The following is a 27382-nucleotide window of genomic DNA, read 5'->3' on the forward strand; positions in this document are numbered from 1 at the left end:
GATGTAGGAGCAGCCAGGCCTGAGTGTGCCAAGTGCAAACCCAACTGATGCACCACGAAACACTTCAGTGTTTGATTCTTCTTGACAGAGAGCAGGGCTCTGCTGAAAGCTCATTTAATAAAAATAATGCAATGCAAATGAACCCGAATCAGAAAAATTAGATTGATGGAAGTAGCTCGGTCGCTGTAATTACACAAGGTGTATTATTTCCTAAATTCTCTTTGCATTAAACATATACCATACATTTATCAAACATAATTAGCAGTTTAGGTGACAAGGATTTGATTTTTCTCCTGCAATAAAATATCCTTCTACGTGGGTATATACATCGAAAATGTAATATGAACATTTTCACACTATCATTGTTTACTCATCAAAGAAAAATTCCATAAAATCAAAGAATCAGAGGGGAAATACCATATGGGACTTACAAAGCAGAGATGAGGAAGATGTCCAGGTCAGCCTTCTGTGGATTTCGTGAGCATAAAATAAAATTAAATCAGTCCCAGCTTTTAAAGTTGTTAGTCAAATAAATCATATTTGAAGGCAAAATAATTGATGATACTTCAGATTTCCCTTATAATCAACCTTTAGTTTTTTCAACCATAGAAATAAATTGATGAAAAAACAGCAAGAGAAACAGAAGATATGAAAGAAAGTTTACAAAGTTGAATTTCCAACACAACTAAGATAATCAAGTTTTTCCTTCTCTCAATGTTTCTTGGGGGTTTTGGACTCCTGGGGGGTTTTGTTTAGGTTTGGGGTAGTCTGGGGTATTTTTTAAACAGTTTCACAGAAAATAACTGTATCAAAATAATGGCAGAAAGCACTTTCTTTTTTTCCTCTTCAAATCCCCATGGACTATGTGGGGACCTCAAGTCAAAAACCTTCACTTTAGAACAATAAATAAATAAACCCGCTAAAGCCTTCCCAAGGCTGGTCAACTGTAGCATAAGTAATGCAAGAGGCTGAGAGATGCCAGATAAATTTGATTACTATAAAAGATGGGAATATGTTTCTTTCCTCAGAGAATTCACAAAAAGGGGTCAAAAACAAAGCAGCACTGAAAGCCAACAACTTCATTTCACCAGCAACTCAAGGCGAAAATACAATACAATTCCATGGGAACGTTTTATCACATTGGTGCAGACACCTCCTAATCTTCTATTTCTGAAAAAGGAAAATAGCAAAGATAGAGTCCAGGCAAAATGGGGCTCTTCTTTCTTTTCTGGAAAAGGCACTCTGATTAATATATCAATTTAGCAAAGAGTTCAAGAACTGTTTTCTTTCTTTCACCTGCTACCAGTGTCAGTGTCTCTAACACATTTCGGTAGGAAAAAGAGACGTAATCTCACACTTTGTGTTATTCTTCCAATTTGTCAGATTACCAAATCATTTATCTCAAATGCATTCAGGAGCATCATTAGGAGAAATGACCCATTGTCCTTTCCTTGTTAAAGAAAAACAAAGTCCTGACTCAGTGTTAATTGTTCCAGCCCCGAGTAATGATGAGATCCAGAGATCCCCTGCACTGTTCTCTGACTACGAGATAGTCCTGATTTCACATTTTTCCTCTGCAAATAGATAAGCTCCTGCCAGTTGCCGTTATTACAACGGCGCCAGAATTTTGCCAACCTCTCTGGAATTACTTTTTCCTTCACATGTCCGAGGGTGGCACTTGATTTTTTTCACAAACACACCGTGTTGGTGGCACAGTCGTACCACTGTCAGCTGCTGCCCCCTCCTCCCAAGAAAACATCACTCTTCCAGCCAGCAGAAAAGCCATTCTTACTTGAATATATTAGATTTCACCTTATTTTCATCACTTCTTCAAAGTCATCTAGTTGTTCCTACTTAACATCCCAAACTTTTACTCCATTAACAGCATCTCCCAGCACTGGGTCTTCAGCCCAATTCCAGTAAACCACAGGTGACTTATACAGAAGAGTTACAAATAAGATGTATAAAAAAAAAAATCTTTGAAGAACAAGTAACTTCCAGACAGCCTGATAAATTCACTTTAGGCACACAAACAGTCTTTTATTGCACAACACTTCTTACAAACAATCTGCTGCAAAAAGCATTTTCCACGGCTTGACAGCGCCGGTTGCTCTGCAGGACTCAGGAAAGCACAGGCTTGCAGCACTTTTTTGTAGGTGTATTTTTCAGAGCCTAAGATCCACATCCAAATTTGGTCAAAAGCAGTTTAGATTCAGTATTAAATGCTTCCCAGTAATCAAGCAGAGTCCTTTTCTGTGTCAAACAATTTCAGTTAAAAAATGGTTGACTACCTGGTTTATTCATGCTATTGCTTTTTATTTTATCGTAGTCTACTACATAACTGCCCTGCAAATATCACTTAAATCCTTACTTCCTTTTTTCCACAGTATAAGCATTCCACACCCCTTCATTTCCAGTAAAGCAAAGTCTAATTAATATCTGTAATCACACATTAAAAATATTATCTACAGTAAGTAATCCTAAAGGTAACACCTTCATTTTCAACTTCAAGGCCAGAAGACATCTATGACCTGGACTAAAGAGCAGTTTCCTCAGAAGAACTAAACATGTTTTAGCACATCAACAAACACTTGAAACACTAATCAATACTTTACAAAGAGTGCTCTCCCTCCCCAGATTTCAAAATATTTTAAAACAAAGAGTGAGACTAAGATAGAAAGACATTCAGTAATTTGACCCAAGACAACTTGAAGAAAGGAGATGCTAGTACACCTGGAGCACAGACTGGGACCCCAGTTTGGGACACCATGAGGAGCTGGGGTGCTGTGAGAGCACAAGTGAATTTAGGGGTTTGTTCATCACTTTGTCAGTTTTGCACTCCTGCTCTGACAGGATAGCTCACCAGCTGGGAAATGCAGCCGGGTGGATCAGTCAGGCAATTCAGAAGCCCCAGATATTGAATGAAGGAAGCAATACTGAGGAACTAAGAAAAGGGCAATCCTGACCCTCATGACAACAAACAAATCAGCTGCTGCCTTTAAAAGCCATCTATATGCTTTTCTCTTATCATCTTTTTTCTTTCTAACCACTGAAAAGCTTGCTTGCATCAGCACAGCAAAACAGCGGAGCTGGAAGGAAGTCCGTGCTTTTAGAGAGCAGAACCACAACATGAAAATACCAAAAAAACCCCCCAAAAACCAACCAAACAAAAAAAAAAAACCCCACCCAACAAAGCGTGATTTATGAAAGTGTTCTCAATTTCTTCAGACACTGTGTTCTCCTTTCTGAAGAAACTAATGGCACAATATAAAAACTATTTCTCTTCCAGTATTGTTTTCAATAATAATGTAAAAAAATCCTGACCACCAGCAATTTAAAAACTCAAACAAAATTCTATGGTAAGAGACTGGGAGACTCAAATATGCAAAGACTACACAAAAGGGGTGCTGAAAGGTCATTTTTAGAACATCTATAAAACTGAAATGCAAAAGCATATGTAGTTACCTGTGCACATGTTCCTTGAACAAAGTCTCAAAACTACATTTTCAAACTGGCACAGATGTATCAAACTCAATTGCTAGGAAATACAGATGTTTGACTAACCAGGATAATGTTCCTTTGGATTCCTGTATGTCTGTTATAACTGAAACCATCTTATTTTTCCCCACAGGAGCCACATCATGAAATGCAGGAGGGCAGTTTGGGTGACTAAGCTGGAAAAAAGAATGTTCTGTCTCCATTGCTGCCCAGGAGTTCCTGCTCTGTATCAACCACACAAATCCATCCCTCCCCCCAAACTGCACTCCTGCTTTGCCAGTGGGAATCATTCTTACTCCACTCCACTTCCTAAAGCCACTCTGTCTCTCAAACAAACCACTGGACTACTGATCTTGAATCCCATCATTCAACTTTTAAAATTCTCATTTTAGGACAGTTCAAAGCATCCTCACCACCACCCTCCCACCCGCATGGCGTTCTGCAAAGTAGTGCTGCTCAGGCTCAAAAACCTGCACAAACCTAGGAAACTGCCTTAGGATATTTATTGACGCAGCACCTTGAAAGATTTTTCTAATAAATTTTGTTGCTGTGAAAGAATTCTGTCTTTCAAGAGCAGAAGAGTTTTATAAAAAATTAAAAGTTGGCATTTCTGAAATAATATTAGAAGAACTTGCACAACCTGGTCTAGGGGAAGGTGTTCCTGTCCATGGCAGGGGGTGGAAGGAGATGATTTTTCAGGTTCCTCCCAACCCAAACCACCCTGTGAGTGTCTGAAACAGCCTCTCGCAGCAGCGATTTCACAGACATCAATGGCTCTGCTCGCCCTGTGCATCAGACAGGAATTTTTCATTTCATACATCATTTAAAACTTGCTGCAGTGATTCCACAAACCTGTCTACAAGCACCTTCTTCTTTCCCACCCCCTCCAATTCAGGTTATTTTGGCCAAAATTGAACACCAAGTACACTACGATAACACTGATGACAGAGAAGCAAAGCAACACTTAGCACTAGATAATGAAGAAAAAGATCTTACACTCTCAAATAATATCACAACTTGTATTTGAATACATCAAAATAAAATTACACTGACTACATCATCAGCAAATTTACCCCAAACACACCATAGCAAAAACCAGCATTAGCACACAGGCATTTCAGTATTTTTAAACACAGATTTGCATTTATATCACATTTTCAGAAATTCCTCTCCCAGGACAGTGTGAGAATGTGGCCAAAACCTTTTTCTCCCAAAACCACTTGTTCAGACCTCCGTATTCTGGAGCCATTCACACAGACAGATCACTGCTGCAGCTGCCCCAGATAAAATTATAAAGATCATGATTATTGCTACATTTATTATTTCTGGAATGGGCCTTCAGTGCTCAAATATAGAGATAATTCTGAAAATACAGAATTCCATAACCTATGTGTAAAGAGTTCAATACACACTGTGGCCACAATTCACACATCTCCAGACAGAGACTGAAAAGCAGACAGCTTTGACCTAAAACTCATTGAAATAAAGCTAAAAATTCAGTATGCAAATCCAAAGCTAGAGGTTTACTCACCATTTATGAAGGACTTCTGGACTGTAGCATCTAACACAGGACACCCACTGCCTGGGCATTAATTCAGTAATTCCACTTCTTGTTCAGGATAAATCCACAAAGTAGCTGGCACAAAGAAATGGAAAACACACATTTAGTTGGGGTTGGATGTGAACAAACAAAATTTCTTCTTGTCCATATGATTAACAGAAAATCTTCCATAACAGCTAAGCCTATATACTGATATATCCTTCTTTTCAGTCAACACCTAACATTCCTTGAAGCGCTGGGAAAAAAAACTTAGATACTAAGTAAATTAAAGGACAAGGTAAAATGATAACTTGAATATTCCTAAAATTTTTAACATGCTGAAACATGTGTGAGTTTCAAAATGTGGTAAGTCACATCACTCAAATGTTCTTGAGTCAGGAGAATTTTTGTGCGTACCACAGCACAGGAACACAAGGAATGTTATAAAACCTAAGACCACTCAATGACAGCTTCTGGAAAGCTTCCCAAATTACTTGTCCCCAACAACCACCCACACAATGAAAGATTCTACTAACCATGAAATAAACACCAATGGTTATCTAGCTCCATTTATGCAGCCAGCATGTAAATGTGCCAGTCTGTGTTCACAGCTCAGGATGTGGAAAGCACCAGTGTGAGCCCAAGGCAGTGACCCCCCAGGCTGGGAACTTTGGGAACTTACAGCTTCTGCCCATGCTGGGGGTGACAGAGGTGAGACACAAACAGGAGTCAGACTGCTGCACATTGCTGCTTGAGCTCCCAAAGTTCTCCTGCACCCACCAGCCAGGGGCTCCCCACCCGTTCCGCGTCACAAAGTAAAGATCCATAGCTCTAAACTGTTCCACCTGCATCGTGAACTTCTCAACTCACCAATCAATACAATATTGAGCAATAAACAACAAGCCAGAAATATTCTTGAACAGAAGAACCAAGCCTCCCCCCTCTTATTCAGAATTGTGAATCGTGCAGCTCACACGTTTTCCAACGTAAGTTCAGGAAATAAAAATCTCATTAAAGCTTTAGCCAAAATTTCTAATTCATCAAAGGGCCATGTTCTGAATACCAATGAATTTCATGAAAAAGAAGTGCTTTTTTTTCTTGTCTGAATGTCTGTAAAATCTCTCTCAGGTTACAAAACCAAATCTGATGACACTGAAAAGTCTTTCAGGAACAAAGACAGACGAGTAAAACAACCACCAGATCTCTTTAATTCCATGCAAAAGTGTCAACAGCAAAATCACTGCATCTCTGCCATAGCAGAATATTAAATAGTTCATTAATATCCATTTTCCCTTCTTCTCTTTTCAGAGGCTACTAAAATTGTTTCTGTTTGATTTTACATGAGCGAAACTCCTCCCAAATGAAACAGGTACAAGGATCTTGAAAGAACACTCAAGTGCACATCACTCAAGCCCTTGGCAGGCCCTATCTCTGCGGAACAACAATAGCATCCCACTAATAACAATGACTTGCTTAACTATTCATTTTGGTAAATAATGGAACTGAAAATTATCTAGTGATGGATTTACACTTTTACAATGCATCTCCAGGATGAAAATGAATAGGGATGGAGAAATTATGTGTGTTACAATGGCTGACGCCACAACTTCAGATCTGCCTCACTCCACGGAACAACAGGAGCTGGAAAATGGGGCACTACGATTTTTAGCATTTTACCTTTGCCTAGTTCTACTGTGAGACATCCTATATAGATTATTTCTATTATCAAAGCACTTAAAGATGCCAATTAAAACCCAAACACAGCTGTATTCTGCAGAAATAATATGAAAATTACAATAGATGTCATAGCCATTTTAATTCCATCTACAATAAATCACCTGTTTCTCAGATATTCCTTCCTTTATCAGTCAGCACAGAATTTAACAAATTGGGATTTATATTTGAGGGAGCACTAACAGAATGGCCTAGGCAGCCTTTTTTTATTTGAAAACCATACTCATATTTCCAGTGGAGACCCAGAGCCATAGCCTGGTGACACAAGGCTTTGCTCTCCTTCATCACCTTCCTTGAGAAGCCATGGAACCCCAAGACCATTTGGACCATGAGGTGAAAAATCAGAATATTTGGAGGCAGGAAGCTGACAAAAGCAACAACTCTTCCAATAGTAATGGCAAACGCTAAGTTTCTGTTCAAAAAGTTAAAGATTACTTTGTGTTTAAGTAACAAATAGCAAGTTTGTGACTATTGGTTCTCTCCTAGAGAGTTTATTATAAACAGTATTTCAAACACAGGACTTTAAGAGACAATGTATAAATATTTTAAATGGTAAAATATAGGTGTTGGCTTTTTTTTGTACTATGTCCAGAAAATTTGCACAAACACATCAAATTCTTCACCTAGGGAATTTACTTTATTGTTAAGTTTGCATTTAAAACAAATGTACATGACCTATTTTGGGGCTAATATAACTAAAAGGAGCCTATTTGTTGTTTATTATTTATAGAAGATTCACTTCAGATTAGGCCTTTTGTGGATGTGTGTATCTGTGTGGCATCACAACGCATCTCCAGATCTCCCCCAGCACTAAAACACACAAGGAAATGACAAGTTAGGATGTATCCAGTACACACAGTGTTTTATAAAAGCCAAGATTAAAAGCTGGTTTTTCCCTCCTCAGAAAGGCCACATGAAAGAGCTGCTACCCTGGGTAATGCATTGACCTTCTGGGGCTGATAATGACAAGTTCAAGTTCCTGGAGTTGGGGAAGATGTGGAACTAAAGTAAGTGCACTCAAGCAACGAGTCCTTCTGCTCTGTTAGAATCCCACTCACAAAATCAGCCCTATGGAATGAAAGAGGAAAACAGTTTAATTTTTTTTTTTATTTATGTAACCCAGGAGTTTTTCTACACCATCCGCATGGCTCAAAACTGCTTAGAGGCTTCAGTCTAAGGCACTGGTGGTTTCTTTCCATTTTAAAAGAAAATTTGAAATTATTTCATATAAAAGGTGTCAAATTTATGAAAAGAGAAATGCAAAATACCTACTCATGTCTAAAATTTTGCATTTTCAGCTTTTTCTTGTAAAGAGAGAAACAACATGGCAAAATTTTATCTATCATGTAAGAGATAAAATATCTCTTCTGATACTTCCAGAAAATCAGAAATGCAGTTTTACACAACTAAGAAAAACCAGAGCTGACCCAAAAGCCTCTATTGCTACCAGTCATTAGTTCTGTACAATTTTGTAGAGCACAGTGTCTGGAGCTCTTCAGGGGCAGAGTAAAACTCCACCACGATGCTGCTGGCACGGAACAGAAAACTAAAAAGCTAAATAACTGGTACTACTAATGGTACATATCAGGATATGCTAGTACTACACACAACTGTGTGGTTGCACATTTCGCATTTTCAAATATTTATATTTCAAATTACACAGTGATATCACAACTTTTACATCTTTGTTTAAGTTATATAAGACAGAAAAATAAAGGCTAAAAAAAGTGCTATGACTCCAGTTGGTGTAAATCAACACGTACATCATCAGGTTTTAATCATCAGCTCATGCCAAATGGTTTACATTGAAAGATTCCTGCCAGGACAGGCTGTGATCACAAAGGGAATAAAATCATTCCGAAATAAATTCCCCTTTAAATTTTGCTCTAAAACAGTATTTTTAATTTCTTCCTCCTCACCCCTAATTCGAGCTCATCTCAGAAACATTAATTTATTTAGAAAGAGAAATTAATCACGGGCATCTCTAAAGTTCTGGGTGATTCCAGTCCAGTCAATTTTTTCAGATTTTTGCCTTTCCTTAGAAATCACGGTGATATTAAATACAAACCCCCACACATTCAGAGAACACTAACATTTCTAAAACAAGAGCTTGAGCTGAAGTTAAGAAATTGCTATAATTAAACTTGTCCAGGAAGACAGATTAAGGTCAAATATGTCTATTAATTTTGGGTATCCAGTCAAAGCCACCTTAGACTTGATTTTTTTTCTTTGAAGCGCAGCGTTTCACAGCATTCAATACGTTCCTAACTGGTTTTCACGGCAGTCATTTTTCAGCAGCCTCGTGGGGCACAGCTCCACACCAGGGTCAGCGACTCGCCCTGTCCCTTCCAGCGGCAGAGGCAGGAAAATTCCTGCTGTTTCAAGAGGAGTTTCCATGCTTCACTCACGGAGCCCATGCACCCCACGGCTCTCTCCCTGCACACAGCAGGGAAACATCTTCAGCCCTGGCATTGCCCACACTCCCCAGGAGGAGCCGGGAGGCTGCGGGATGGAGGGATGGAGGCACAGCCTTCCCACAGCGCCCAGGCACCGCTGGCACCAGGAGCCACTGGCACACCCCCGAGTGCTCCTCTGGGCTCCCTTGTCCCCTGTGCCCACCTTGTCCCCTGTGCCCACCTTGTCCCCTGTGCCCACCTTGTCCCCTGTGCCCGCCAAACCCTCTGCGGGGCTCTGAGAGAGCCAGGCTGAGCCTCCCTGCGAGCTGAGGGGAGAACAGCAGCAGGAGAGCAGCATCAGAATGGCTCATGTGGTGGTAGAGCCAAAGGAGTCAAAATTCAATCACAGAATGGTTTGGGTTGGAAGAGACCTTAAAACCCATCCAGTGTCACCCCCTGCCATAGGCAGGGACACCTTCCACTGTCCCAAACTGCTCCAAGCCCTATCCAGCCTGGCCTTGGACACTCCCAGGGATCCAGGGGCAGCCACAGCTTCTCTGGGCAGCCTGACAGGAACAATTCCTCCCCAGCACCCAGCCAGCGCTGCCCTTTCCCCGCTACCGGCAGAGGTGGCCAGGACAGAGCAGGGCAGGCGACAAGCCCGGGAATGACCGTGCCGAGCCCAGAGGTGGCTCAGAGGGCAGGGCAGGTTGGGGGCTGCGGGACATCCTCGCTCCTCTCGATCAAAGGCATTTCCTCTCGAACAAAGCGCCTCCCGCAGCCCAACAAAGGAGCCCAAAGGCACCGCCAGCCAGGGCAGCCCGGGGGGGAGAAACAGACACCGCAAACCAAGGTTTCCATAATCAACAATTACCGCCAGCGACGCTCACCAAACTACGGGGAAAAAATCATTTTCTGCAAATAGCAGGAAAATGTTTTCTTCTTCAGGGTGAAATATCCTTTTTTCCCCAAATATCAGTCTTAACCTTGTCTTTTTCAGGTTAGCTTGGAAAATAGAAAAGAAAAAGCTACCCTGGATTTTAGTTTTAATTTGATAAAATAAAAAACGAAATACCCCTCTGAAAATCCTACAGCCTGTGAAGTGATTTCTTTATTTAGATAAATTCTAAAGTCTCTGTTATTTACACAGAAGCCACAGAACAATCTGTGCTATTAAGAATTTTTTTCCAAGACATAACGTTATATGTTAACATTCCTACATATTCATTATGGGAACACAGAGCCTTTAAAAATCTGATTGTTTTTTCATTAAATTTGGGTACTTGGGAGGATTCTGTGCACAAGTTAAATAAACAGTTATTTGGATAATTTCCAAGTGACTGTTTAAAATACAAATAGTATCAATCGTTAGACAGGCAGGTACTGGGAGTCCACCCTTCCCTTCCCAGCCCTGCTGGACCTGCAGGGAGCTCCTGAGCTCTCTGCAAACCTCCCAGAAGAAAAATGAGAGAATTTCGCTGGTTCAGGATCTTTCTGTTCTTCCCTCTTTTGAAGTTCCATAGCGGGTATTTTTAAGTCACATCCTCCTTCCCGTCTTTCTGTGACATGGAAAATGTCACGCTTTGCCCAGACACAGTTTCAACAATTTCATTTATTTCAGAGGATGCTTATAAGTACATTTATTTCAATCAGGTTCTTATTTGCATTCAAAGTTTCTGCAAAAAACTTAAGTATCGAAATGTTTGATACAGTGCCTTATCCTGACTGTAGTAAAGTCCAGAAGCTGATCTTAAAACCCACACTCTAAACTTACCTCTTGACTTTCTACAATTGGACACAAAATTCAAGTAGTTGCTGTGTAAAAAAACAAACAAACAAAAAAACAAAAAAAACCCCCCCCCCAAAAAAAAGAAGTATATTTTTATAGCCCGAGCCAGTCTGTTCCTGCCATTTGTAGGAACAACTGCTGAGTTTGCACAAGAAAATGGTGTTTAAAAGACAATGTCTGAACCTACATCCCTTTCTTAAAGTAATTTTTAATGCAAATTAGTCCTTCCTAACCTAAATGTGGTTTAACCCAAGCAGAGCTGTTGGCCACCATCCAGCACCACCAGTCCAGTGGAGTTTTACTGCCAGAAGAGATCAGGTCAGAGATGGCTCCTGGTGTCAGATCAGCCACTGACTTCCTCAATTACCTTTGGCAAACCATTTAACCTTTCTGTATTAATGGTTTCCTGCCAGTACAACAGTTCTTCATCATGGTCGGGAGGAGTTTAGCCTGTTAATTAATAAAAATAACTGTAAAAATGCTCTTTCTTTAATTCCAGGATCTGTCTGCTCTGCAGAATAATACTGAAACTCCAACCCCCTCTGCACATTAGGTAGAAATGAGCTATTTCTAGGTAAGTGGGTGCTATTTCAGAGCAGATTTTCAGCATCCACACTCTAATGACTTCACAAATTGTGAAGAAGAACAAGGCTCACGGTTTTCTTGCAGCTCGTGACTAACAACAACAAAAAGAAACAGCGGTTTGTCCTGAACTGACAACTTGTATGGTTTAGAACACCTTCCTAAGTTTTAATGAGCTAAATGAGTTTAAAAGGTATCTATGGTGAAAATTGCCTCAATCTGAAACCTTCCATGCCATGTTTCAGCCTAAACAAACTTTACTGCCTGGAAAATACCCCTGGAAAAGGGAGTTTCTAAGGGAAACAGCAACAGCAGAGAAGCTCCACTGCAGCATCCTGATGGGGACCACTGCAATACAGTCTATTCCAGAATCATTTTTCTTTTTATTATTTCATTAAGTTGTATCTCACTAAAGTTCCTCCTAGGATCTCTCTACAGCACCAAATTTTTCATTGAGAAAACTATAAATCATAGGCCTAAATTACAATTTAATTATAAACGCCTTCCCTTCTAATGCTGCCTGGGACCTTTTACCCTCCTACATAATTCTAAAAAATGACCCCTGTCATAATTTCCTTCACTAGAATAATATGCAGAGATCTAATCCTGAATCCTGCTGTCTTATAATTTAATATAAGAGGTAATTATTATTCAAAAGATAATGTTGCAGATATTGAAAATATTCTGAAGTTTAAGTCTAAAAAACCTTTCCTCGGTATGTAAAAGCTTCTAACTTGACTCTTGCAAGAACAGAAATAAATAAAAAGGTTTTAAGACTTTATGCAAAATGCTAGAAATATTATTTGTAGCCGAGATTTGTCAACTGTAATTTCTATAACCCTTGAACCACAGAGAAAACGCTCACACACGGCAAAAGCAGGAAGGCACCAGACCATTTATTATCGATCTCTGCTTTTTGCCATAGGTTAGACAGAAAGTCCTGGATTGCTGCTATCCAGCTGAAAAATACGGTTTAGGCGACTCCACATGTAGGAATACAAGGAAGTCTAAGGTGAGCCAAAGTCAAAAGAAAACCAAATCGAGCAAACAAAATCCACCATTATAAAACCATCTTCTTAGACCTCAAATTTTATTTTAAATTGATCACATCAAAGGCACAATTATGCTTATCCAAAACACTCCTGTAATGCAGTTAAATTATAATAAACTTTAAGGAATTAGTACATTTTTCCCTAAGTCAGAAAAGCAAGGAGTAACACCATTATGTCAGTTCATCTTGCACAAGAGACGTGGATTTAATCTCAGCCCAGGAACACAGCTGTTACTGCCTGGCTGTTCCCTCTACATGGAAAACTTTGACCTTAAAGCACTTTTTTCTAAAATTGAGATTCATCAATTAAAACCTGTTTTCTTTCAAGTTAACTTGTAGGGTATGCAGGAATATCTGCCAAGAGGGGAACTGAGTGCAGCTGGAGCAGGAAAAGGTGAGGATGAGCATAAGGAGAGAGAATTAACAGAAAGAATTCCTCAAGTATTGTACAGTAAAATTCACAAAACTGGAATGTTTTTCTTGTTTCAAATTCAGGGAGCGAGCCCCATTTTTTTTCACGTAAATGAGATATGAAATGAGCTTCATTGCTTCTTACCATATCCAGCTCCATCAGTGGGAACAAATAAAATCCCCTAACTGACAGATTCAACATCCTGAAGAGGGAGAGGCCAGGGAGGTTATCAGAAAATGGGGTTCACAAGAGGTAATTATAGCCTGTGCTCACCCTGCTTAGGGTGAGGCAGAACATCACGATACAGCTCCATAAAAATCAAACCATATAATGCAGAGGCACCAGTTTACTGCTCTCTTTGGTTTTGCTTTGGGAGAAGTTCATTTAAGACATAATAAATTGAAGTGGTTTTTTTCCTGTCCCTCTGTAAATCCAGGGACAGTGCAAATGAGGAGGTGCTCATTACAGACAAAGGAAAGGGGCTCCCCAGACAGGGACACGGCCTGGGAGCATTAAAGCTCTCATTAAAGGAGCCCTGTGCTTTTTGTAATAAGGAATATTACTTAATAACATGCCAAGCATGGTTCACTTCCTACTGCTGAAGTGAGCTTTTGGGGGGCAGTGAAGGGGAAAAGAGGGAGCATCCACAGCACCACAAACATCATAAAAACAGAGAGAGAATTTTGCCTGTAACAAATTAATAATAAGTAAGGAAGTGGCATTGACTGCCTCTAACTGAATGGCTTCATGCAACACTCAGATTCAAGAATCCTAAGGGGTTTCACGGAAGATGTTAGACTTTACTCCTAAATGAACTAACAAAACCAGGCTGGAGGGACACAGGTACGAAATAATTTCAGTTCTCAAAGCAGAAGGATAACAAAAGGTTCGAAGCCACCACCAGGGCAGCTGGCCAAGAAACAACAACTACTGTTAACACGTTACATTTTTTGTGCACATCACAAACTTTCACTGAGATCTTGTGATTGTCCCTACAGAATTTAATTCTGTTTTTTCCAAACCATCACTCCCACCTGTCAGATTACTTTGAGTTGTGCTGCTATCACTGAATGTGCTCACTAGCTCAGCTTTCTGTTGCCTGAAAGTTCAGTAAATATATTTCTTACTCTGTAATTCAGCTCATTAAAGTAAACACTGCAGTGACCCAGGGTCAGGGCAGATCCCTGCCAAACCTCAGTTTATACCTCCTTGCATTCTGACAGTGATAAGTTTGTCCTAAAAACAATCCTTCAGCCCGTTGTACACCTACAATCATCTCAACCAAATTTCCTCAGCTTGCTTATAAATAAAGTCATGTGAGGAGTGTCAAAAACCTCCCTAGACCAGAGATCTACAACAGCAATTGCTCCTTCCCTGCCCACACCTGTTATGCTGCCATACAAGTTGTTGTGTTGCTTAGACAATATTTTTTCTGGCAAGTCTGTGTTTGTTATTCATTCCCTTGTCATCTTCCAAGTGCTCACAAATAGTTTGGTTGCTTTTCCCAGAGTTTCTGCAGGAACTGCAGGTTATCTGTCAGGTCTGTAACTCCTATCTACAGTCAGGACACTGAACTGTCTTCCAGGACTTCACCTTCCCTGCACAAGTCTTCAAAACTAGCCACCTCTAGTTCTGAGTTTGTTTTGGCTCTACATGTTCTTTTAGGAAGTTTTGAAACCAACAGTTCTGACAGCAACAGTTTGGACACTTTAAGCTGTTTCTTCTCTCCTCAGGACTCAGATCTCATCCCTTGGCCAAGGGCATTAATTATGGTAACTGCTGTCCTATGGCCACCTTCAAGAGAGAAGGATACAGATAGCTTTTGGCTGTCTCAAAATCCTCTTTGCTCTCCACTGAATGGTGATCCCATTCTTCTCTTTATTTTTTCATTCCTCATGTTCTTGCCATTGTTATTTTTGCTATTTTGATACATCTTGCTTCCTATTTGATGACTTGGTCTCTCTGGTTTTATCACAATGTGCTCTGCTGTATTTTTATACTCATTCATGTCCGTCTGCAAGGTGGTTCCTTACACGTGGCATCCATCCTCTGCATTAGGACAGCTTGTACTTGATAAAAAGATTCCATTTATGTAATTATTCAGGTTCCAGGTCTGAGTGATTCCCAATAATTTTCACATTAGGCATCCAAGACTTTAATTGTCACTGATTATTCTTAGTTTTAACTGTCCACTAAACTCAAAATCTGCTGTGCTTTTGCCTGTGGTGGCCCAAGCAGTTTTGGCTCAGCCTTCTGCCTTTCTTTGACACACACTGCCTTCCTTCACTCTACATTCCAGCAAGCATTTAAGTTTTTTACACTATTGGTATATGGGAGTCTAACAATATTGTCACTTTTCTCCTGTCTGCAACTGGAGGCCACAACAAAGAGAAAAATCAAGCTTGCAGTCATTGCTGACAGCAGTGCTTATTCACGGCTCCAAGAACATCCATTCCTCCAACTTTGCAAAAATACTTTTGCAAAGGGAGCCCAGCCCTAGCACGTTTTCTCTCCCATTCCATAGGCTGCTTTAGGAGCACATTTACTTAGTCCTCATCAAACACGGGTAATTGACAGCTCTCCACCCCCAGCATCCCCACTCTGAGAAGGCTGTTTCCCCAGGAGCCGCCTTGAACAACCTCAAACACTTTATTACTGGTCAATTTGGGTTTCCTGCCCACTGTAAGTGGCAGTGCTGAGGGTCTCTAACTCTCTCTTGTCTCGCTAATCAATATAAGCAGTCACTTCCACAGCATTTCCCTGCTACTCAGCAAGAAGGACGAGAGAGTGCCACGGGTTGTAAATAGTGAACAGCCTGAGTAGTACATCAGAAAGTTAGACTTCAGAAACAGAAGTAAGCTTTTATTTTGGACTTTTGGACTTCTTTTGGGATTTTCTCTATTTTAATTCTTCCCAGTCAGAGCAAAGCACTGCAGTTGGTTTGCTGCCATTCCCAGTATTCCCAGTAGCAGCCTCCTCGATGGGGATGGTCACAGTCCCCCTCTCAGGCACAACATGTCCCCGGGAGCAGCACGTGGCAGGAGAGAGCACCAAGAAATTCCATAAAGTGCCAACCACAGCTTTACAGTCACCGCGTTATGGGTATGAGAAAGTTGGGATTAAACAATTATTGCCTGGAACTAAGGCAGTAAAATTTGTTTATGAGGTAAATTTTAACAAGAAACAAACAGTTAGTGTTGTTTATAAGCAAACTCGAGCTGTAAAATCCAGGGAATGCTTTGTAAATGCCCATCCATAGGCCAGGTGAGGTCCTGGAGGGAAGCTCCCTGCTGCTTGCAGCTGGCTCTCACATGTACAGTGTGACCAGCTCCAGCAGCCAGGTGACATCAGAGCCACTGGCGTTGCCCAAGGATGGCAGGGACAAAACCTTCCCTTGTTGGTAAAAGTACTTCTTCTCACAGATCTTCCCTTCCACTGCATTGAACAACCTCCTTGTCCTGGCCATACCCAAAATGGCCACAATGGCTAATGATAGTATTCTGGTATTGTTTAGGTTGGAAAAGGCTTCTAAGCTCCCCAAGTCCAACCATTAATGCAGCACTGCCAAGGCCACCACTAAACCATGTCCTGGGGTGACACCTCTGCATCTGTAAGACACCAAGAGATAGAGAAGTCTATGATCCCACAGCGAACAAGTCAAGCAGAGTCTGCTCAAGGCCCCTGTGGTGTACAGCAGAGTGCTTGGATCCAGTCCTTAATTCAAAATAGTCTGGTTTTCCACTGCCACCTCCTTTTACAGGAATTGCCCACATTCTTACTCAGCACTACAACATACTCTCTGTTTTACTAAAATGAATTCCCAAGGCTGAGCCCCAGGAGGACTTTGGGGTCTCCCTGCAGAGCAGTGTGACTGCGCTGTCAATGCCAGCACAATGAGTAGCAGCCACTCCAAGCTGAGATGGAGCATCCACACTTCCTCACCCCCAGGGCAGGATAATCCAGGGATGCTGCAGATGTGGAGGCTAAAGAGCAGCCCCTGAAAAGCCAGAGTCAAAGGCTGATGTGGAACAGCAGGGACAGGGATGTAGGGCCAGAGCAGTCTCTGAGCCTGGCTCTGCAGCACAGCCACCCCTCCACCTCCACGGCCACCCAGTGAGCACACGCTAGCTGGGCAGTACCCAGGAATGCTACTACTTTCATTAAAACCCTCCTAGTACCACTTGGCATACTGTGACAAAGGAAATCCACCTTCGCTGATCCCACTTTACTCATCCACAACAACAAAGAAATAAAAAACCTGGGGGAAAAAATGTAGCATTATTCTTTTTACTGCACATACACACCAAAAAGAAAAAATCTTTAAAAGTGAGTATCTGCCTACTGCAAAGTATTGAGGTGAAAAGGGAGGTGTTATCATCACCGTTCCCCCAGGATCTCTTAGAGCGTGTGTGTTTCTGTGGTGGTTGGCTTGTGGTTTCGTTGTTCACTACAGTTTCCCAGAGCCCTATATTTTACTGAAACATAAGTACAGGCCCACCAATTTGCTGACAAGCTGATCTATTGGCTCTAGGACACTGAGGGGAATTATGCTCCTGCCGCCCTGATGCTCTCCTTTGTTTAGAAAAAGAAGAGAGAAAGAGAGAGAGTGAAAAAAAAAATCCTCAATCGTTTAGTACAAGTCATTTTACATGCTGGGATAATGAAGTATAAAAATGCCTTCAAAGGACTGATTTCCTACTTTTAACTCACTACCAGCCGAGCTCTTTGTGAGGCCCTCTGGAACATGCATTCCCAGCCCCACTCAAACAAAAGAGCTGCGAATTCATTAAACTATTTAATTATGCCTTTTTATTTTTCTCCATTAGCAAGCCCTGCCAGTACAAAGTAAATAAAGCCACCATGGTCTTTCCCCAGCAGACACACTGACTGTTTTTATTCTTTATTCAGTTTACAATATAAAGGGCTATTTTTCCCCCCTCCTCCTATTCTTGGCGAGTTTCCTAATACAAGCCCTACAAACAGAAGCATCCAACTGTACATACGACGCATGGAAGCTGGGAGCAGCACTCAGCATTGCGAGCACATACCCCAGACAGCTTTCAAAGTACCAGCAGCCAACGGCAGCCAAACAGCACTTTGCAGCCAACGCGGAAAAGATATTAGCTTTTTTTTTTATACTCTAGTAAATTTGCTTTTTACATCTATTTCTTTTCAGAAGGGCTTGTTATTGAGCTTACTGTCCACAAATTCCATTGATCTCAGGCTGTGACTCAATCCATATGCTCACGCTTTGACACCAGCACAGCAAGCAAGCGATACAAATCCTGTTCAGGCTACAAACTTATTGATTTTATAGATTTCCCCCAAAGTTGTGATAATGATATATCATTGTTAAATTTGGTAGAACAAACTGCTTTCCCAATCTGTCAATGCGAGCATGAAAACCAATTCACAGCCTTGTTTAGAAGGCTTTCCCTTCAGAAGAATAACTACTGCTGGTGGAGGCAGATCACCAACACCCTGCCGCTGGCAGCGGGGTGATGGATGTCACCTTTCCAGTTGCCCTTTCCTGACCCGCAGCCCGCTGCGTTCCCAGACTTGCCTCCTGGTTATGAGAACCACCCTTATTTTTCAGAAGCCTTTCTCAAATTCATTATTTAAAACTTGCAGTAGATGTAAACCGTAATAATAGCTTTTAAACATATTTCCTTTAAATATTTTAGATGCATTAAGATGACATGAGAATTATTGATTTTAGCAAATCATTTTTGCTTGTTCTGTTCCTGTGCTCAGATAAATGGCAAAGCCGTGCTTTTCCCTTCCATGAGAGGGAGACAGAACACTGGCTTAAAGAGGAGTGGCCTCACTCCCTGCTCCACCACAATTCCTCAACCTCCAAACAGTGGGAACAACAGAACATGTCCCTTCACAGCGATTGCCTTCCCCTGCCAAACGCACTCGGGCATTTTCCTCATGGTTTTCCACTGCCAAAACAGAAACCTGATCCACCACATCTCCCAACCAGCAAGCACAGGGCCATGCCAGAGGCATTAGGAAGACGAAACTCAAGCTGTTTCTCAGGTTCTGAGAATGTGACATGAGAAGCTCATCAGTCCTGTGCTTATCACAGGACAGAAAGGCTCTCACCAGCACCACGTCTGCAGGGTGTAGGAGATGGACACAAACTGTAAACAGCTGTTGTGTTTCTAACAAACCATGAAATAGCTCCAACAAAACCATTTGCTGGAATGACAATGTCAGCTTTCATTCCCACATTCTCCTCCAGCTCTGAAGCAACTATTAGGCCTCCAAAAGGAGACCTAAAAATCATGAACAAAACACTTGCCAAAGAAACTGAAGTTCATAAAAAGGCAAGACTTACAAATTCAGATAACTAAATTTAGGAAATCCATTTGAATAAATAATTTCTCTCTTGAAAACCTTCACTTTTCCATCCTGGCCTTTCTGCCTGTTATTTATCCATCTTCACTCAACATCCATCTCTTAGCACTGGAAAAGCAGCTTAACTCCTCCGACATGACGTCACCAGTTCAACATATCCCACACAGCGAGAGCTTTGCTGTGCTCTCCCCTGTCCTGCTGCTGATAAGTGCTCACATCTGGCAGCACAGCCCTAAGCAGTTAACCGTGTTCCTGGGACAACAGCTCAGAGACATCTTTTGAAGGGCTGAACATCTCCCACCAGTGCCTCTCCTTTCACTTCTGATTTAATTCAAGGTGATGGGTGCTGAACTCTTTTACCTACCGTGGCTTTTTCTGAACTTGCTGAATGCCCTTTCCAAATATGTCTTTGTGAAAAGTCTTTCTGAACTTCAGGGCACTTGAAATTCGAGCACCTGCCTGCGGTCTCTCTTCTCTGTCTTCCAACTCTGATAAGAAACAACAACTCTGATATATTTCTCATTCATCTGTGGTATTTTCACTGTTTTCTCACTGAAACAGCAATGTCAGGCTAAGAGAAAGGTGATAGAACAGCACAAATTCAGATATTTTATTGTCACGTTGCTGAGGAGCTGTGCTTCATGCTTCTCTTTCAGAGCGTGGGCACAAAGGGTCTCACAACAACAGACTCTATTTGCTGGGCAGAGTAGCTTCTATCAATAACAGAATCAGCATTCAACTGTTGCTGTTTGAAGAAGTGAAGACCTTAACACAGAAAGTGTCATCATGAACTCACTTGTGTGATGGGAGAGCTGAGACTTGGTGAAACTGTAGGACTTGCCAGAGGCCTCTCATGAAACCAGGGATAAGGTGGTGCCCAAGGGACAGAGACCCTCACTCAGTGTATGTTACACCCATTCTGGATCACGTCAGCTTGTGTCGTCTCCAAGAAAAGATGGAAAGGGAATGTCCTCTCATATTCCACATTATTTCTTGTTTACTGGACAAATAATGTTTACTCCAGCCAGGCCCTGCTGTTAAGTAAAGGCAGCACAGACTCTTCTACCCAGTTCCTGATTACCTTTCACACCACTTGATATTGAATTTGGATGACTCCCCACAATATGAAAAATCTGATCTTGGTGTTCTGTGGAATTCCCACTCAGGGCAACAGAACAAGAGGAAGGATTAACAGAACCTCATGGTTCCAGACAATGACAGAAAGGAACTGCAGTCTCAGAAAAAATTAAGTCTGAATATGTAACAGGAATGTAAAGACATCCAAAGAGTACAAGTACTTCCAAAATTATCTTAATTCCTTCCTTGCCCCATGCCAAAGCAATCTGTTTGGACAAGCCACAGAGTCTCTGCCTTCAATTTACACTTCTGGAAAAATAAGTCTTTCCTTTCTCGCATCCCACTATTTCTCGCTTTCCACCCCCCCAAAAAAGGGAGAGAAAAGGAAAAAAAAAGCCCTTCCTGATAATTGCACTGGTCCAAATGTGCAGGGCTTTCATACAGAATGATGGCTTCCCTTGTCTCCTGCATTTGTTCATCTCCTTTGGGAGGAGCAATTTACAGAAAGCATTATCGATTTTTGCCATAATAGGTACAGAGATGCCTCACTGTCCCCGCTCAGCCAGCTCACTCTCTGCATCACAACTGTCAGGCCAGTTTGTGAAGCCCGTCATTATTTTTTTTCAAGTAAATCCATCACAGGAGTGGGGGAAAAGTGATGAAAATAAAATTATTTTCACCTTGCCATAAAAAAAAATGGCCATGTTCCCTAACAGAAATAAGTGCAAATGCTGTCAACTAAGAGAGTGGAAGGGAAATTCAAAGCAAATAAAAGTCGGCTGGGGGGAGGACGGGAAGGGGGGGTGCGAGGAGGCATGGCAGGAGCTAATTTACTTTGAACACATTCTGGAATCTTCCTGTTAAAGCCACTATTTACAACTCTTCCAGTTGTCCTTCGTGTTCTCATTTCTCAGGAAGTGCTGAAATCTATACTTTATACAGATATTTGCTTTGGCTTCTAGGGTGTAGAGGAGATTGCGGGTTAGGGGATGCAGTTATTAAATATTATTGGTCTGGGGGATGAAATGTGCCATGAAAGCTCCCAGTGAATGCAGACCACCCACCCGCTCCGGGATTACCAGTGCTCTTGCTCCTTTGTGCAGGTTGGGGGGCTTCTCGCGCTCCCCGTTCTCTGGGGCAGCCTGAGGCCACCAAACTCATTCTGTCCCTGATCAGCATGTGAATGTTGAGGGACACTTACTTCAAATATTTCTGAAACTAAAAAAGCCTTTTAGAAATCACATCTAAAAACAAACAGTCCCCCCCTGCCCCTCGCCTGCATTACTGACTCTCCGACAAGCCCTTTGGTATTCATCCCTCCTCCTTGATTAGTTTTTGCAGTACCCTTCATGTTGGTCACTTATCTCACATCTTGAAGGTCACACTCTGCACTCCCCTATTGCAGTGGCCCTGGCTTGTTTTTTATTCTTGAAGACAGCCTTGTTTTGGGCTCAGAAGGTTTAATCCAAGAATTGGCTCTGGATCTAATTCCCAGATCCTCAGTTCATTAGCCATGAAAAGTGATAGCTGCTTAAGATTTTTATGAGCCATTGTTCCAAAGCAGGCCACAGAAACGGCACAATTACCCAGCGCAGTGCACAAAGCCCCGGCTGCCTCTGGCACTGACACCAGGAGCTCGATAGCAATCAAACAGCTTAATGAAAAGCAGCAAGTTTGTTCTTGGTAAGGAGCAAGGGATCTGTGAAGTTTGTTTCCAAGTGGTGCTTTCTGTAAGAACACATGTTATGACAAAATTTAAATCACCCTCACCCGTCCTTCAGGAGCACTGGCACTAAAGGAGACTCAACTTGGCTTTTTGACCCTTCCATACAAGCACTTGTGAACATCACAGAATTCTTTGGGTTGGAAAAGGCCTTTAAAATCATTGAGCCCAGCTGTTTCCCCAGTACTGCCAGGGACACCACTGTGTCCCCAAGTGCCACATCCACACGGCTGTTAAATCCCTCCAGAGATGGGGACTCCACCACTGGCAGCCTGTGCCACTGCCTGGCCATCCTTTCCATGAAGAAATTCCTCAAGATGTCCAACCTGAACCTCCCCTGGCACAGCTGAAGGATGTTTCCTCTTGTCCTGTCCCTTGTTCCCTGGGAGCAGGGAAGAACCCTGAGAAAAACTGGGCTTCCTATTACCTCCAGCATTTAAAGCTCATCTGTCCTGTCCCTCTGGACTCTCAAGTAGATCTAGACATAAATATCGAAGCTGGAATTCATTGCAATTAAGCCAGGGAAATACTGAGAAAACCAGCAAGGTGGCTGGACAGAAACATCATGGGATTGCTCCCAGGCAGGGTGCAGCAGAACCACAGGAACAGTCCTGTGTCCAAGTAATTACAAGGCTGTGATGCAGGCCAGCAAAATCTAAGAGGTTTAGAAGTAAAGTGGGTACTTTACTGAGCAGTGGATTAAGAATAAATGTAGCCAGATCCAGCGCAGCTCAAGTGCTTTCAACAGCTCTTGGGCTCCAGCAGCCACCAGGCCGACAGAAAGCCACGTGGCTGAGCTCCCTCTGCCGCGCCAGGCAGCAAGGCTGGGCTCAGGGCACCTCCAGGCTCTGCTCCCAGGCCTTTACATCCTGCCTTCAGCCACCTCATGGTCCACCCTGTAGCTGGCTGCACTATGTCTGATCTCAGAGTGTGTCCTGGACAAACGGATGTCCCTGTGCCTGGATCTGCTGCCCCCATTCCCCAAGGACAGCCCTGGGTGTCCAGCAGATCCCAGCACACTGCAAACGGAGTGAGCTGCCCCTCACAGAGGGAATGCCCCTGCACTGGGACCATCCACTCAGAGAATCAGCATCTAGCCAGATAAAATCCACACCTCAAATAACTCTACAGCAACTTCCCCAGGGAGTTTTTCAGGATTGGAGGACAAGCAGCAGAGCCTTGGCACCATGTGGGTTTTTGTGTCCTTGGACCCACAGTCATCACAGCAATAGCTTTGTGTTCAGCAGGCATTTCTGATCTGTCCCTCACTGATATAAATATTGATATAAAAAACCCTATATATTACAAAGAAAACTCAACATAAAGCAATAGCTGGGTCATCCTAGGTATGCATGTATAAACATGAGATGATGCTCCTGCTCTCAGTAAACAGCCAGTGCCTTTCATGATGGAGCTGGACTGTGATGATCCTTGTGAGTCCCTTCTAGCTCAGGATGTTCCATGAGTCTGTGATTTCATGGAGGGCAGCAGTGACGGGGACAGCAGGCACCGACAGGCCTGGCAGTGCTGTGCTCTCCCTTTGGAGTTCCATGGCCTCCAGACTGCACAAGACACCCCACCCACGAGCTCTGTATCTACTGCAGCTATCTACAGAAATTCAAATCCTGCTTTCTCACTAGAAAGCAAAAAATAAACTTTGTCATATAGATCAAACATATCAGGACAATTTTGCTAGTTTATTCATTGTATCTCACACTCTCTGCTGTGCAAACAACAGGGCCATCCTGACAGTGAATTCCCATCCTAGGGGAAACATTAGTTGAAATTAGTTTAGTTTGTTCCTTTGCTCTAACAAGTACATGCGAGATTGTAATTCTTTCTAACTCTCTCCTCTCTCTGCACTGAGGGCAGTGTCAGGGCAGGTGGCCACCTCCTGCCTCTGTCATTTAGCCAATATTGAGCTGCACTTCATTCCTACATATGTTCAGACACAGCCATCCCTGCCTGGAACAGATGTACCCACACACACACATATGGGGCTGCTGGTTAATGCAACAAGCACAGTAACAACAGGAGGACTGGGAAAATTTGAAAAACAGCCTGCAGAAAAACAGCTTTTATTTAACTTTTTAATTTTAAACTATATTAAATTAACCATGATCACAAGAGGAGTAAGTGCTGAAACCAGACGAGTTCAAGGATATGACACCCAGTGTTTACATTTGTGAACAAATGGGATTTCACTGCAGACATGGAACACATGCAGACCACCACTCTTCCTTCTGGCTGGAGCTTTAAGTGTGGCTTCACTCTGAAAAACCACTACAGAAATGGCAACTTTGTACTCAAAGATTCCCTCCCCATGTGTAAACAGTCGAGTCCATTGACTTCAGTGACAAAACAGCTGTTTGCCAAATTTTTTTGATCCCATGTCATTGCAGATAATAGTAAATACACAGTAGTACTAACATCAAATTCTCCATAGTTACTGAGCTCTCATCAGTTCTAACTGAAGGGGCAAAGAGAAGGGGACAAGGGAAAAGTCCAGTTCCAAGGACATGCTGACATGAGTGATTGACGTGGATCTCACCAGAGGTGATCCACCTGCACCTGTGCTTGCTTTGGCCAGACAGTATTTGCTGGCATCTACCATGGCTTTTTTTTCCCCTTTTTTTTTTTTTTAACAGACAGAGAAATTAATTTTTCACATGTCCCTCTACAATCCCTGGGTTTGTCACTACTGGCAGTCCAACTGTTGTCAAACCTATATTTTAACAACTATGTTTCTTTTCGTGTTTGTTAAGTCTGACAGTGTCATGCTACAGTTCCCACCTACACTTCAAGCACACTGTTACCATTAAAAAAAAATATATAAAGAGAAATTAAGGGAACTGCTCATCTTGGAAGAGATAAATAGAACTGAATATCTAATTTAAATGGCTATTTCAATGACCAAATAGGGTGAGTGATGCACCCTCCTTGCAGATAAAAACACATATTGAATTTCCATGGGTTTGGTGGCCCACAGTAAAAGTTGGAAGAAAGAAACATCTGGGTTTTGGGTGGAATTAAACTAGGAAGGGAGTACACAAAAAAGCATGTTATTTGTGGAAAAACACTCTGGCTGAACACTAGGGCAGAAATTGAGTCTGCTGTGCTGCTTTGTGCTCAGCCTCTGGCTGTCCAGCTGGTAACCAGATCATGTGGAACGCAGGCCTCCAAAAGGTGGAAAAAGATCTGAAATATGAAGCACTGCTGTTTTACTGCTAATTCAATAGGGAAAAAACCCTATAAAATATTAAAGAAAGTATTTAAAAATATATTAAACACAATTTGTACCATAATAGCTTAACCTGACATCAAAACGCAGCTTACAGCTTGTTTGTGCCGAGTTCCAGAGTGTGGCTAACGGAATCACAGGCAGAATGTTCCACACAGCCTCCAGCATTCGGCAAAATAGGATTTGGGCTTCGTTAAAACAAATTCCAGGTGGAAAATTGGGCATGCTGATAAAAGCAGTGCAGGAAAGAGTGTTAGCTCTGATAGGGTAGGATGGGTATTGAATTCACTCTTAACATTACAAGACTTAATTAAAGAGGTTGACCCGAGGACCCCAAGCAGCGCCGAGCTAAGAGAGCCATTCCTGCTCCAGTGTGGTGCTACCAAAGTTAATTCTCTTTAATATGACTCCAACTGGAATGTGCAGAGAACATCCTAATTCAGGGGCGAAGGCTGCATCACCGCTCACCAAGGGAATAAAGATCACACACATGCAGATAATGCATCAACAGCAGTGTATTCAAATGCAGTTCTCATCCAGGGAAGACTAATTTTTATTTCTGGCTTACAATGTTATGTAATTTCCCATGGACATACACAACATGGTTTTTCCAATAATCCTTCTTATTCCAAAGGGACCAAAAGGACAAGAGGAGTCAGGAACACCCTTAGTCTTTGAAGCTGTGGCTCGCTGGGCTGTGGCTAAGTGCTGCCAACTCTCAGCCAGCAGCTACAGCATTAACATTATTCTTAAAGAAAAACATAAATTAATGGATATTTTAAAGACAAATTCTTCTGTGATTAATTTTTTTGGCCAGCAGTGATGCCTGTGTTGGACATCAGTACCTGTTGCCCCTCCCCTTCTTCCACTCACTATCACCAATCGCAGTGTTAAAGGAAACTACCAAGAAACTGCACAGCTTCAGTAAGACATACAGAGAGGAAGAGACTTGTGTGAGGGGAAAAATCCCGGGTGACAGCAATGCATCCCTGCCTTCATCCCAAGGGAAGAGGAGCTGTTGAAATTCCATGTTTGAAAGCCACCAGTGTTAGACTGGGTTCCTAACGCACTTCCCAAGAGGTCGTTTTGCCCTTGGCAATCACTTGCGTGGAGCTGGGACAGGAGGAGCTGGGATCAGAGCACAGCCATGGCTTTGTCCTGCAGCCCTTTGCTCACATGGACGGACCCACAGCTATAGATGAGGTTTTCTGCCAGGGAGGAGATGTTCAGCCAAGAACATTCAGGTTGTCACCCTTCACCTCTGCAGACCCAGGATATTTTATTTCACCAAACTAAAACAAAGATGTGCCAAAAATGTTGGAAATCATAGAACTTACAACATCTGGAGAAGTTAAAGCACAACAAAAAAATAAAAAAAAATTATTTCCCCCTTTGATAACTTCCTCATTCACCAAAGCAGGCCCCCATCAAAATCTACAAAAAAGAATTTCTGAACAAAACCACAGTGAGCCTAAACAACATCTGGCCAATCAAATTTACAACAATAGAAAAAGTGCAATAAAAGTTTACTTCTTTTGAAGAATAAAGATGTATTTTTAAAAGCTTTATATACAGCCCTGAAATTAAGGTTTCTAAACCAACCCTTTTTTCAGCTGCAGGACTGGACAGAGACAAGGAGCAGATGAGAATCAGCCCCTAACTGTGCTTGGCCCTCAGCATTAAAACCTTCCTCTGCTACTCCTTGGAAAGACCAAGATGAAGAACACTGTCAGCAAATTCAAGGCCATTTCTTGTCACGTGCCAATCCACAGCACTGCTCCAAGAGCCTCCTGGATGGCCACCACCACCTGGGCCTGGGCTGGAGCCTAAGAAGGGATAAGGGTAAGAGCATGACCACATCTCTGCTGGGATCATTTGGACACATCACACAAACACCACTGAAGTGCAGCCCTTGCTGCTTCACAAGCCCTTGCCTGGGTCTGCCCTTGCCCTGCACAAACCTACAGTATCCACCA

General features: G+C 42.2%; 1 protein-coding gene across 6 annotated transcripts in view; it reads right to left on the reverse strand.

Annotated features, from left to right (window-relative positions):
• Positions 1–27382, reverse strand: part of ZFHX3 (zinc finger homeobox 3) — a 480743-nt gene that overhangs the window by 307666 nt on the left and 145695 nt on the right. For 5 of the 6 annotated variants that reach the window (XM_085071261.1, XM_085071268.1, XM_085071270.1 and 2 more), the window contains exon 3: positions 5030–5134. The gene's annotated coding sequence lies outside the window, so the exon portion shown is untranslated. Of the gene's footprint in view, positions 1–5029; positions 5135–5720; positions 5780–27382 lie in introns of those variants that run through there. The other variant, XM_085071262.1, reaches the window with a different exon arrangement.

This window comes from Lichenostomus cassidix, chromosome 11 (genome assembly GCF_008360975.1).
Source record: "Lichenostomus cassidix isolate B80296 chromosome 11, HeHo_3.0, whole genome shotgun sequence".
NCBI classification, from domain to species: domain Eukaryota; kingdom Metazoa; phylum Chordata; class Aves; order Passeriformes; family Meliphagidae; genus Lichenostomus; species Lichenostomus cassidix.